We start from the raw sequence: 12468 nt of genomic DNA, 5'->3' as shown, positions 1-12468 counted from the left end.
CTCTCAGCATTTGGTGTGTTTGGACACCGGCGCCCTGCTCTGCCTTCCCGTGCAGGCTCATGTTCCCGGGGAGTCTTCCAGGCCCCAGTCCCAGGATACAGTCATGGTGAGAATTCAGACCCCAAGAAGATTCCTGAAGTCAGGGGGACAGCAACCACTGCGAGAGTGGCCATTCCTGGGGCGGGTGGTCACCCCTGCGGGCAGGACTATGCCTGCGACGATGACGGAGGAGCAGGTGCTTGGCCTGCTGTCTGCACCCAGCCTCGGGCACTTCCTCCATAGCTGGCCAGTGCTGAAACCTGTGTTTGCACTGCTGTGGGCTGGGGTAAACACGGAAATGAGGAGAAAATGGAACTCCCAGGTCATAAAATAAAACTAAAATAAAACCTCTCGTTAAAAAAAAAAAAAGAAGTAGGGATTATGAGTAAACCACTCCTGAAACCACTGAAATGGACAAGGTCGGATGCACTGGACCGTCTGTAATGAGGAGTGTGGCAGGGACAGGGGACACTGAGCGATTCAACGGGGGAGCTGAGAGACCACCTTTCATGTCTTTACCCTTGGGGAACATGCCTGCTCCTCCAGATACGATGCTCCCTCCAGGAATGCTTCCCGTGACTGCTCCTGGCACTCCAGCACTGCCTCCTACTGAGAAGATATGGATTGAAATCAAAACTCCAGATGGAAAGGTTTATTATTATAATGCTTGGACACGTGAATCTGCATGGACCGAGCCAAATCAAGTTAAGGTTATTCAGCAGTCAGAGTTGACACCTATGCTCACAGCCCAGACACAGGTTCAAGTCCAGACGCAGGCACAGGCAGTGGGAGCTTCCAACCCTGCAACCAGCAGTCCGGCACCTGCAGCGTCCATTTCAATGTCCTCATCCACCCATCCTCTACCACAACAACCGCCACTTCAGTTACAGACATCATCAAGCTAGGTCTATGCTATACCAACAATTCATTCCTGGGCACTCAAGATACTTGCGTGGCCCTGCTGTCTATTTTTTTTTTTTAATATTTGTTTTATTGGAAAGGCAGATATACAGAGAGGAGAGGAAGATCTTCTGTCCGTTGATTCACTCCCCAAGCAGTCACAATGGCCGGAGCTGAGCCCATCTGAAGCTAAAAGCCCGGAGCCTCTTCCAGGTCTCCCACATGGGAGCAGGGTCCCAAGGCTTTAACCATTGCGCTACCATGTCAGGCCTGCAACGGCAGTTTCTGATTGGACTGAATATAAAACAGCAGACAGAATATAAAACATAACACAGAATGTTAGGAGCAACCTGGGAAAACCACAGAACTAAAGGAAAAAGAAAAGTTGGAAGAGATGATTCAAGAACCCTCTGAAGGGCCCTGGTGTGATGGCCTAGCAGCTAAAGTCCTCGCCTCGAACGCGCCGGGATCCCATATGGACGCCGGTTCTAATCCCTGCAGTCCTGCTTTCCATCCAGCTCCCTGCTTGTGGCCTGGGAAAGCAGTCGAGGACGGCCCAAAGCCTTGGGGCCCTGCACCCATGTGGAGGAAGTTTCTGGCTCCTGGCTTCAGATCGGCTCAGCTCCAACTGTTATGCTCACTTGGGGAGTGAATCATCGGACGGAAGATCTTCCTCTCTGTCTCTCCTCCTCTCTATATATCTGCCTTTGTAATAAAAATAAATAAATCTTAAAAAAAAAAAAAAAACCTGTGCTGATGGAGAGAGGAGGAGACAGCTGACGAAAGGCTGCCCAGGAGGCCCAAGCAGCAGCCGCTCCTGCTCCTGGTACTCCATGGTGCGTTGTTGGGACCGGTGATGAGCGAGTCTTTTATACTCCCACCACTCGTCTTTCTATGTGGGATGGACCTGATGATTTGATTGCAAGGGCGGATGTTGACAAAATTATTCAGGAGCACCCTCATAAAAAAAAGGAATGTGAGACATGAAGAAACCCAGACCCCCACCCCAGCGATTCTGTCCATCCGAGAGTGGCAGATCTCCACTAGCGCAGTCAAAGAAGAGCAGGAAGAAACGGAAGAAATTAATGAAGATGAGCCTGTTAAAGCCAAAAAGAGAGAGAGAGAGATGATAATAAAACCTTGATTCAGAAAAAGAAGCTGCCATGGGAGCTGAGACTAAAGCTGCCCAAGAAAGGGCCTTTGTCCCTCCGGAGCCCAAATGCAGCAGCTCTTCAACGTGGGGGAAGGAGTTGCGTTTGATTGCTTCTGATCCTTGATACTTCTCAGTCCTAAAGAAAGAAAACAGGTGTTTGATCAGCATGTAAAGACCAGGGCAGAAGAACACAGGGAAAAGAAAACAAAACAGTGCAAGCCAAGGTAGATTTCAAAAAGAATGATGGAGGAAGCCAAGTTCCACCCAAGAGCTACTGTTAGTGAATTTGCAGCCAAAGATGCTGGAGACGTGAGATTCCAAGCAAAAGACAAAAGATCAAGAAGCCTTGTTTAATGAGTTTGTGGCAGCTGCAAGGAAGAAAGGAGAAAGAAGATTCGAAGACCAGAGGTGAGAAGATTAAATCGATCTCTTTGAACTCTTGTGTAATCGTCCCTTGCAGTCAGTCCCGTGGAGCGAAGTCAAGGGTAAAGTGGACAGTGACCCGTGTCAGAAAGCTGTAGACAGCTCGGCATTGGGAGAAGACCTTTTCAAGCAGTATATTGAAAACATAGCCAAGAAATTAGACTCAGCAAAGGAAAGGGGCTTGAAAGGCGGGCCCGCATTGAGGTGAGCCTTGGAGTACAGGAAAGGAGGGTTAAAGAGCTTGTTCAGAAGAAACAAAAGAAATGGATAGGGCCCGGCCGCGTGGCCTAGCGGCTAAAGTCCTCGCCTTGATCGCCCGGGATCCCAGATGGGCACCGGTTCTAATCCCGGCAGCTCCACTTCCCATCTAGCTCCCTGCTTGTGGCCTGGGAAAGCAGTCGAGGACGGCCCAATGCATTGGGACCCTGCACCCATGTGGGAGACCCGGAAGAGGTTCCTGGTTCCCGGCTTCGGATCGGCGCGCATCGGCCTGTTGCGGCTCACTTGGGGAGTGAATCATCGGACAGAAGATCTTCCTCTCTGTCTCTCCTCCTCTGTGTATATCTGGCTGTAATAAAAAATGAATAAATCTTAAAAAAAAAAAATGGATAGGGGGAGGGAGCAACACAAGCGAGAAGAAGCTGCTCAGCATGTCGAGGCTGGCCTGTCCAGCACGGTGGTACGTTCTCCAGCCGTGTCATGGCCGGACACTCGGAGGACCCTCCGAGAGAACCACCGCTGGGGGTCTGGATCCCTGTAGGAAAGAGAAGGGAAGCGAACTTTCTCATGAACACATTGAAGCACTTCCCACAAAGAAGAGAGAGCGCGTGAAGCAGCTTCTGGATGAAACAGCCTGCGGCTACAACATCTCCTTAGAAAGACGTAAAGAAAACCGTTAAGGAAGAGCCTCAGTGCATGAAGTGCTCCTCCAGGGACAGAAAAACAAGCCAAAACAGTTTGAAGAATACATCAGAGACAAATACATCACCACCGAAGCTGACTTCAGGACGCTCTGGAAGAGACCAGAGTTATAGCTTCCAGATCCAAAAAGCTCATCCGAGAATCTGATCAACACCTCAAAGATGTAGAAAGCATTTTGCAGAATGACAGGCGGTATCTAGCACTGAATCATGTGGCAGAAGAGAGGCGTCGACACGTTGTGGGATGTGTTCCTGACCCAGGTCGCCGGGTCCACCCCCACCTCCCACAGCATCAGAGCCCATGAGACGCTCCCCGGAGTAATTCTGAATACTCGTTCACAGGGGTGTCTGTGAACTCAGAACGCTTGCATGAGCCACTTTTAGGGTTTTTACATGTAAGCGTTAGTCAACCTATCGCAAAACCATCAGACAAACAGAAGGAGAGCATGCATGAGCAGTTTCTGAATAGAACACTTTGGAAATATTTATGTGTTTGTGCGGCATGACAACATACATACTCAGATAGAGGCTCTCTAGAAAATTTACAATCTTGAAGCGAAGAATCATCCTTTTATGAGGTGTGGAATCAGTGACCCGGTGACGGTCTGCTAGCAGTGTTATACTGGCAAGACAAGAGCATTTGCGGTGTGAACTTGCAAGGTGCAGACACCACAGACCCCAGGCAAACCCAAGCTGAGGTTTCTTTTGTCTTCATTTAGCTTTGTAAAGCGGGTAAAAGAAAACGCTGAAAATGGAGTTCTTGTCTTCCAAAGGCTAATTATTATCACATACTTTTACCTTTGTCTCTAAAGCACAATTTAGTTCTATTTGTTCACTTAATGCGCTTTGATTATTCCCTCGGAATTACAGGCCAAGGCTTGCTGTTGAGCCTAAGAGACTTCTCTAGTCACTTCTGCTCAGGAATGGAACCACGGTCAGAACTAGCCTGTTGGCCAGAATAGAACCTCTGCTTAAACATTTTATTCATCGTTAGGTGATCTTTATCTTTATATTCTGGATTAGACAACAAATTACCTTTATGGATGTTCGCTGTATAAAATATACTCCTGCTTGAATGTTAAACTTCTGTTTCTAAAGTTTAAGATGTTTAAATGTTCAGTTTACGTATTTGAACTATAATTTAAAAAAACCCTTCATATATATTTTTTTTAAAAAGAGCTGAACAGGGTGTTTCTGTTGGTCCTGTTCATGTATTGACTTGAAAGACAGAAACGGGGAGAAACCCAGCCACCGGTTTACTCCCCAAATAGCCTGGGGCGTAAGAACTGGATCCCGATGCCCACGTGGTGGTAGCACTCTGTTCCCTGCTGCCTCACAGGGTTGGCCTCAGGGGGACCTGGAGTCAGTGGCAGGAGGTAGGTGTGAAACCCAGGCCCTCCACCGTGCAATGCTGGCATGCTGACTGGCACCTTCACTGCCAGACCAGCCCTGTCCCCATTCAACCGTTGTGTGGCTTTGGCTGCTGGAGACCAGCCTGATCCTGACATTGTCCCAGACCCAGGGGTCTCCAGGGGGAGTGGGAGGACCCTCAGCAGGCAGTGTCCACCTGCTGCCAACCCCCACCTTATCACGATCATCAGCCTGATGTCAAAATGCACCTGTCTGTAGGAGGACATTGTGACCCTAAAAGGTCAGTGAGCACAGGATTACAGTTGGTTGGATAATATTTGGAGGAGAATAACCAAATGGCTACCTTTTGTATACCTTATTGGATATCATCTGCATATGTATATGAGAACACCTGGTGGAATATACAAGACAAAAGGAGTTCCAAACAAGCATTAATGGTTTTGTTGATAAGCTCAGCACTTCCTCCCTTATCCTTTATGACCCTCAGAGTATAAAGTCTGATGCTACTAATAAACCTCGGCTTTTGACCATCAGTCAGGGTCCACGTGTGTTATTATCGGCTCCGTGCACCAAGTCCATCGCTGCGGGACAGCGACACCTGTCCATCCTGTGCGGCACCTCCCGTGGAAGGAAACCAGGGCCCTCTGCAAGGGGCAAAAACCAAGTTGGGGAAGTGTGTGGATAAACGCAGGAGCCCTTGTGACGCCAGCAGGCAAGGACGCAGAGAAAGGCCACAGAATCGGCTCTGTCCTACCCACACCCCTTCCGCTGTCCTCCTCAGAAATGTCAAGGTCACACACTGGAGAGCCACTTCACATTAAGTGAGATAGAAGAGACAGCAGCTTCGTCTTGGATGCGATCCTGGAACTTTTTTTTCTTTCAACTAAAGAACAATAGCCTGAGTGTGAACACGGGCCGGGGGCAGGTGTCGGGTGCACAGGGGTTAGGGTGCCACGTTTACACACCCACACCCTGTTCTGCAGTGCCTGGGTCTGAGTCCTGCCACCAGTCCTGATTCTAGCTGCCTGTTCTGCACACACTGGGAGGGCAAAGGCACCAGTTCGTGTCCCAGCTGCCTCCACTTGGAGACCTGGAAGAAGCTCCTGGCTCCTGGCTTTGGATCAGCTCAGCTCCGGCTGTTGTGGCCACTTGGGAAGTGAACCAGAGGATGGAGGATCTTTGTCTCTTCTCTGTGTAAATTTGCCTTTCCAACAAAAAATAACTAAATCTTTAAAAAAAAAAAGGGGGCGGGGACTTATTTCTTCAAAAGTTAGAGTTCTAGAGAGGGGGAGACACAGAGAGATCCTCCATCCGCTGGTGCACTCCTCAGATGGCCACCTCGGCAGGGCTGGGCCAGGCTGAAGCCAGGAGCTCCAGCCAGGTCTGCAGGAGACCAAGGGCTTAAACCATCCTCTGCTGTTTTCCCAGGTCATTAGCAGGGAACTGGATAGGAAGTAGGACAGACAGAACATAAATCGATACCCATATGGGATGCCGGCGTCACAGGCCACAGCTATACCACAACCGGAGACCCTCAATGTCTGAACTTCCTGCAGAAAAAGTCACACAGATGTACCATAAAATGCAATTGCCTTAAGAAAATGACATAATTTTTGTATTGTATTTGGGTTTTTTTAAGATTTATTTTTATTTTTATTACAAAGTCAGATATACAGAGAGGAAGAGAGACAGAGAGGAAGATCCGTCTGCTTATTCACTCCTCCAAGAGGCCGCAACAGTCGGAGCTAAGGTGACCAGGAGCCAGGAGCTTCTTCCGGGTCTCCCACACAGGTGCAGGGTCCCAAGGCTTTGGGCCGTCCATGACTGCTTTCCCAGGCCACAAGCAGGGAGCTGGATGGGAAGTGGAGCCGCTGGGATTAGAACTGGTGCCCATATGGGATCCCAGTGCATTCAAGGCGAGGACTTTAGCCACTAGACCACGCCATTGGGTCCCTCTTTGTCTTGTCTTTACTCCTCTCTCAGGGTAGCAGTCTTGAGTAAGAAGAAAACCAAAAACTAAAACCAAAACGGCCTGTGTTAGAGATGGTTACCCACTTGGGCCCCTGCCCCTCACGGGAACCCCCTACTTACTGGCTTCAGGCTGGCACCCCGCGATGTGGTCAGCGCATGGGATGTGCCCAGGACTCCCTAGGATCGATATATCTCCTTTCCCACATTGTTGCAGGCTTTGTTCCTAAATCACCTAGAAGTTTCCTCACTAGGTTCCAGCTTCCATCCCAGGAAGAGCTTGCATCCAGCGTCTGGATGTGGCTTCAAGACCCAGCTCACCCCACTCCCCCAGGAAGGACAGTGGAGGGCCAGGGGGGTCTATGCCCAGTTTTGCTTTTTTCACCCTCTGTGGAAACAAAACTTAACCTCCTCCCATGTTAGGGTCTGCACTGGGCAGCAGTGGGGGGGGGAGTGGGGCTTGAACAGATTCATGAAGAAAGAACAGGCCACTACTTCAGGAACTGGAGGTTCCACATGGAGCACTCGGCAAGCTCTCGGCAAAGTTCACAAAGCTTCGTCTATCCCAGCCTGCTCTGACAGCAGGGACCAGGCCAAGCAGGCTTGGCAAGACATGGCGCACCGGCGTGGTGGCCTGGCAGCCGGCTCACAGCCCATGGCCCAATCCCCTGCATTCCCTGCCCACTCCCTGGTTTTTTCTTTATTTAATTCATGTATTTATTTTTTAAATTTGGAAAGCAGAGTTACAGAGAGAAGGAGAGAGAGAGAGATCTTCCATCCATTGATTCATTCCCCAAATGGCCATTACAGCTGGAACTGGGCTGATCCAAAGCCAGCTTCTTCCAGGTCTCCCATGTGGGCTTAGGGGCCCAAGCATCCTTTGCTGTTTTCTCAGGCCATACAGGGAGCTGGGCTGGAAGCAGAGCAGCCAGGACTAGAACTGGTGCCCACATGGGATGCTGGCGCTGCAGGGAGGGCACGGGTCTCATCCCTGGTCTCTTTCAATGCTTGCTTTTCCTCCTGAACATGTTTCTTAGTTTTACTCTCCCCACCAGCTGCCTCCTCTGCAGAAATGGGTCCCACAAAGTTGCTGGGGTGAGTCTTGGGGCAGCTTAGACACACCCTGGCCCAGGGTCTGGGGAGAAGCTGAAATCCAAGGCCCTTTGCAGAGAGTAATTAAAGTACTTAAAGAAGGGAGAAAAATGAGCTTGGCAAACGCCCTGATTAAGCCGGATTCAGACCAAGCCCTAAGTGGGAGGAACTTTACACTCCTAAAATGACCTTGGGTCAATTTGGCCGGGGCCACCTAGGGGTGTGGCCATCAGAGGTGTTGGAGTGTCACCATAGGGCTGTGGTGCCTTCAGCAGGGCTAAGCCGCCTGGTCGGGAGTGCCAACAATTAGGAGGTCAAGTGGGGCACCCCTGGGACAGGGCAAGTACGGGAGAGGAGGTTGAAGCACCATCATCTTGCACCCTCGGGCTCACCCCAACCCCCGCCCCAAGCAGGCATCTGGGGGAAGACCCTGCGCTTTGGACTCTGGGGGACATGACAGACAGAGAAAGCCGGGCGGGTGGGGTTCAGAGCAATGGTCTGAGTCCCCGGGCCGCCCTGGGGGCGCTCTGGGAAGGGCAAGGGGGAGGTGGGCAAGGGCTGGCCCCACTGCATCCAGCACGACCGAGGTGGGGTGGGGGGTTGCCAGGAGCCGAGCGCAGCCCCTGTGCGCGGCCGGCCGAGCTGGGGAATTAGGCTTCGGTGTGCGCACAGCCTGTGGAGGATGCACCTGTTGGCACAGACCAGCGCTGCCTCCTTCATGCGGGTCCACAATCATCGGGAAGTGGGATTTAGGGGAAGAGATGGAAGGATGAAATGTCCAATGGGAATGTAGACTTGGCCTTTGCAGAAGATTGGCAGGTGCTCACACCACTGAAGCGCTGCGGAGGGGGACAGGCTCCCTGGAGATCATTGGGTGATGCTCGGGCCAGTGGTTTCCACCATCACCACCCCGCCTCCCCTCTGCCCAGTGGTTTTTCAGTCTATGAAGTGATGGGTTAGTTCATGTATTCGAGAAATGGTGTGGGTGCTGCGGGTTTTCTATTGTTTTTAAAGTTAGCGTTTCAAGTTGGGATTCTCCTGTAATTACCCAGGCCATAAGTAGGGAGCTGGATTGGAAGTGGAGCAGGAGGGACTCGAACCCGCGGTCTTACCGGATGCGGGCGCTGCAGGCAGAGGCTTATGCTGCTACACCAAGACTCCGTGAAATGCTTTTGACTTGCAGTACTCCATCCTGCAGGTGAACTCCCACACAGGTGAACTCCACAGGGGCATTATTTGAATTCAGCTAGAGGACACTTAGGCTCTTGCGATGCCCACGTCCACTTTGGGCTACCAGCCCAGCTCCTGACCCCAGCTTCCCGCCAAGGCCAACCCTGGGAGGCAACAGGTGGCGTGGATCCAGCCACTGGTTTCCTGCCACTCATGTGGGATGCCTGGATTGGGTTCCCAGCCCCAAGGGCAGAGGGATTTGGTGAGTGGACCTGCCATGGGAGCCCTCTCTACCTCTCAGAATTTAAAAAAAAACTTTATTTTCATTTTTTATTGGAAAGGCAGATTTACAGAGAAAAGGAGAAACAGAAAGATCTTCTGTTTGCTGGTTCACTTCCCAAGTGGCTATAATGGCTGGAGCCGAGCCAATCTGAAGCCAGGAGCCTCTTCCAGGTCTCCCACGTGGGTGCAGGGTGCTTTGGGCCATTCTTGACTGCTTTCCCAGGCCACAAGCAGGGAGCTGGATGGGAAGTGGAGTAGCTGGGATATGAATTGGTGCCCATATGGGATCCCAGTGCATGCTAGGTAAAGATTTAACCACTAGGCTATTGCACTGGGTCCAGAAAAACATTTGAAATGAGGAAAATGACAGTAGTTTCTCGGGAGAGTCAGATCTGGTGGTGGAAAATCCAAAGGGAAAAATGGAATGAACGCAAAGGAAGGATGGCAGTGGCTAACGGGGCTTGCCCACTGTCCCAGGGCCCGGCTCTGGCTGAGGGCCGCCCTTGGCTGCGGGGCTTGCCCGCTGTCCCAGGGCCCGGCTCTGGCTGAGGGCCGCCCTTGGCTGCGGGGCTTGCCCGCTGTCCCAGGGCCCGGCTCTGGCTGAGGGCCGCCCTTGGCTGCGGGGCTTGCCCGCTGTCCCAGGGCCCGGCTCTGGCTGAGGGCCGCCCTTGGCTGCGGGGCTTGCCCGCTGTCCCAGGGCCCGGCTCTGGCTGAGGGCCGCCCTTGGCTGGGCCTCGAGGTGCTATGACGGTGGGGCCTGAGCTGCAGGCTGCTGGGTCCCAGCCCCTCTGCAAAGAGCCGTCTCCCTTGCAGCACTGGGCGGCCGCTCGGACCTCACAGGCGGGGGTGGAAGTCTTGGCAGGCTCTCCCCTTCCTTTTTAAAAGTGTGTTTATTTGGGCCCGGCACAGTGGCCTAGTGGCTAAAGTCCTCGCCTTGAACGTGCTGGGATCCCATATGGGCACCGGTTCTAATCCCGGCAGCCCCACGTGTGAGCGTTGGACAGGAACCTGATAAGAAGCAGGGCCTGAGCCGGCGTCCAGGCAGCAGGTGCTGGAAAGCAGACACTCGTGCCGTCTGTGGGCAGACCCAGGTTCAGCCGGGGGGAGAGTGGCACACTGCTGCCGTGTGCGTGTCGTTTGGGACGGGCCGAGAGGCGTCCAGAGCTCAGTGGTGGCGAGAGGGCAGGGCAAGAGACCCAGGCTTTAAGCCCATCCCCGCTGCTCGCTGGGCACCCTGGGTATCGCTCAGCCTCAATGCGGGAGATGTCGAGTGGGAACAGTTTCTGCTGGCGCCAAGGTTCCAGGCCATGTGGCTTCCCTGCGTGGCTGCTCCCTCCCTCCCAACCTTCTTCCTGCTCCCTGGTCTGATGTTCAGAGGTTGGGTGGTATTGTCTTCCTCGTTTCACCTGGCATGTTCTGGCCACCACGCCCTGCTTCACAGTAAGCTCCGAATCTGCAGGTGCAACACGCAGGGCGGAGTGAGGGATGAACTGAACCTGTGGGTTTTCCTGACCCATTGCCATCTGGAGTGCCCACCCCCGTCCCGATTCTGATTCCCTGAGCAGGTCGGTTTGAAGTGGGTTTAGTTTGCAGAGAGCTCTGTTGGCTACCAGGGGCTCGGGGTATCTTGGGGAAGCCTTGGCTTAGAGCGGAAGCTACTGGTTCAGTGCCCTGAATTGCAGCCCCACAAGGGAGCGTTGCTGATGAGAGCTGACATCAGAGCCCTCCTCCTGGGCTGTCGCAGCGAGCCAGCAGTGGCTCCGAGACATCTGTGGAGGGCAGTATACTGGGTGCTTCAGGAGCTGGCTTCCCAGGGCCTGCCAGTGCTTGTGAGAAACCCGGGTACTGCAGCTCTGTCCACCCAATACCCATGCCCCGCGCCCTCCCCTGGTGAGGTTCAGTCACCATGCCTCTGGTGGCCACAGTCCAAGGGATATGTCCAGGGCTTCCACCTCAGGCTCCAGGCATCCTGGCCAGCCACAGTGGCCAGGTCTCCTTGCCCGTGATTGATTGCGACATGGACACATGATCGATGCCGGCCGATTGGTACTCGCAGAAGGCAGGGACGAGGCCACTGGACCAGATCCCTTGCTGGTGGAGACTTAAACCAGAGATGGCCACGTGCCTGCTGCCCATGTGACGGCTGAATGCCACGCGGCTGCAAGAAGGGTGCATGGGCAGGGGGTGACTGGGTTCACAAGCTCTCACCCTAACGCTTGACCCTTCTGGGTCTGGGGCCGGTCTGCTCCCACTCCCAGCACTAACACCCCTGCCCCCAATGCCTCCATGGGGGTCACTCTCCTCTTGTGGGCAGCTGAGTTTCCAGTTCTCTACAGAGGAGACCTCTTATCCGATACAGGTCACCCAAAGCACCTGCCGCGGCGTGGAGGATGGAGCATCCGAGCGTGAGAGCAGCACAGGCCCTGGAGGAAGGCGGACAGTGTGGCCGTGGGTGAGGGGGGCTGCCGTGGGTGAGGGGGGCGCCCAGGCAGCTGCTTCCCATTCCCGCCTCCCACTGACAGAAAGCAGGTGATGGCACCCGGAGCAGTTCCTGCCACCCGTTAGGAGACCTGCATGGTGTTCTGGTTCCTAAGTTTCAGCCTGGCATGGCCAGAGCAGTGTGTGGTGGGCATTGGGAGTGGGCCAGTGGATGGGCACTCTGTGTGTCTCCTTGTGTGCCTCAGAAAAATAAAAGCACAAACAAGTGGATGTGTTGGCACAATAGCTTAAGCCACCTTCCGATGCCCTCACCCCAATCCAGCTGTATGTGAATGCTGCAGGTGCCAGCCACGGAAGACCCAGGTGGGAGCTCCTGGCTCTGGCCTGGCCGAGTCCTGGCTGCTACATTCATTTGAGGAGTGAACCAGCTGATGGAAGACCTCCCCCTGTTTTCTCTCTGTTGCTCTGCCTTTGAAATAAATAAATGGTGACGGGCCCAGCACAATGGCTCATTGGCTAATGCTGCTCCTGTAAGCACTAGGATCACACTTCTTGTCCAGCTGCCTGCCTGTGCCCTGGGATGGCAGTCAAGGACGGCCCAAAGCCGTGGGACCCCACACCTGCATGGGAGACCAGGAAGAAACTCCTGGGTCCTGGCTTCAGATCAGCTCAGCTTCAGCTTCAGCTGTGTGGCCACTTGGGGAGTGAACC

General features: G+C 53.3%; 1 pseudogene; it reads left to right on the top strand.

Annotated features, from left to right (window-relative positions):
* Positions 1–220: 220 nt before the first annotated feature.
* Positions 221–3757, top strand: LOC101520606 (transcription elongation regulator 1-like; annotated as a pseudogene).
* Positions 3758–12468: the final 8711 nt, after the last annotated feature.

Source organism: Ochotona princeps, chromosome 17, assembly GCF_030435755.1.
Source record: "Ochotona princeps isolate mOchPri1 chromosome 17, mOchPri1.hap1, whole genome shotgun sequence".
NCBI lineage: Eukaryota > Metazoa > Chordata > Mammalia > Lagomorpha > Ochotonidae > Ochotona > Ochotona princeps.
This window is presented reverse-complemented; position numbering and strand designations above follow the sequence as displayed.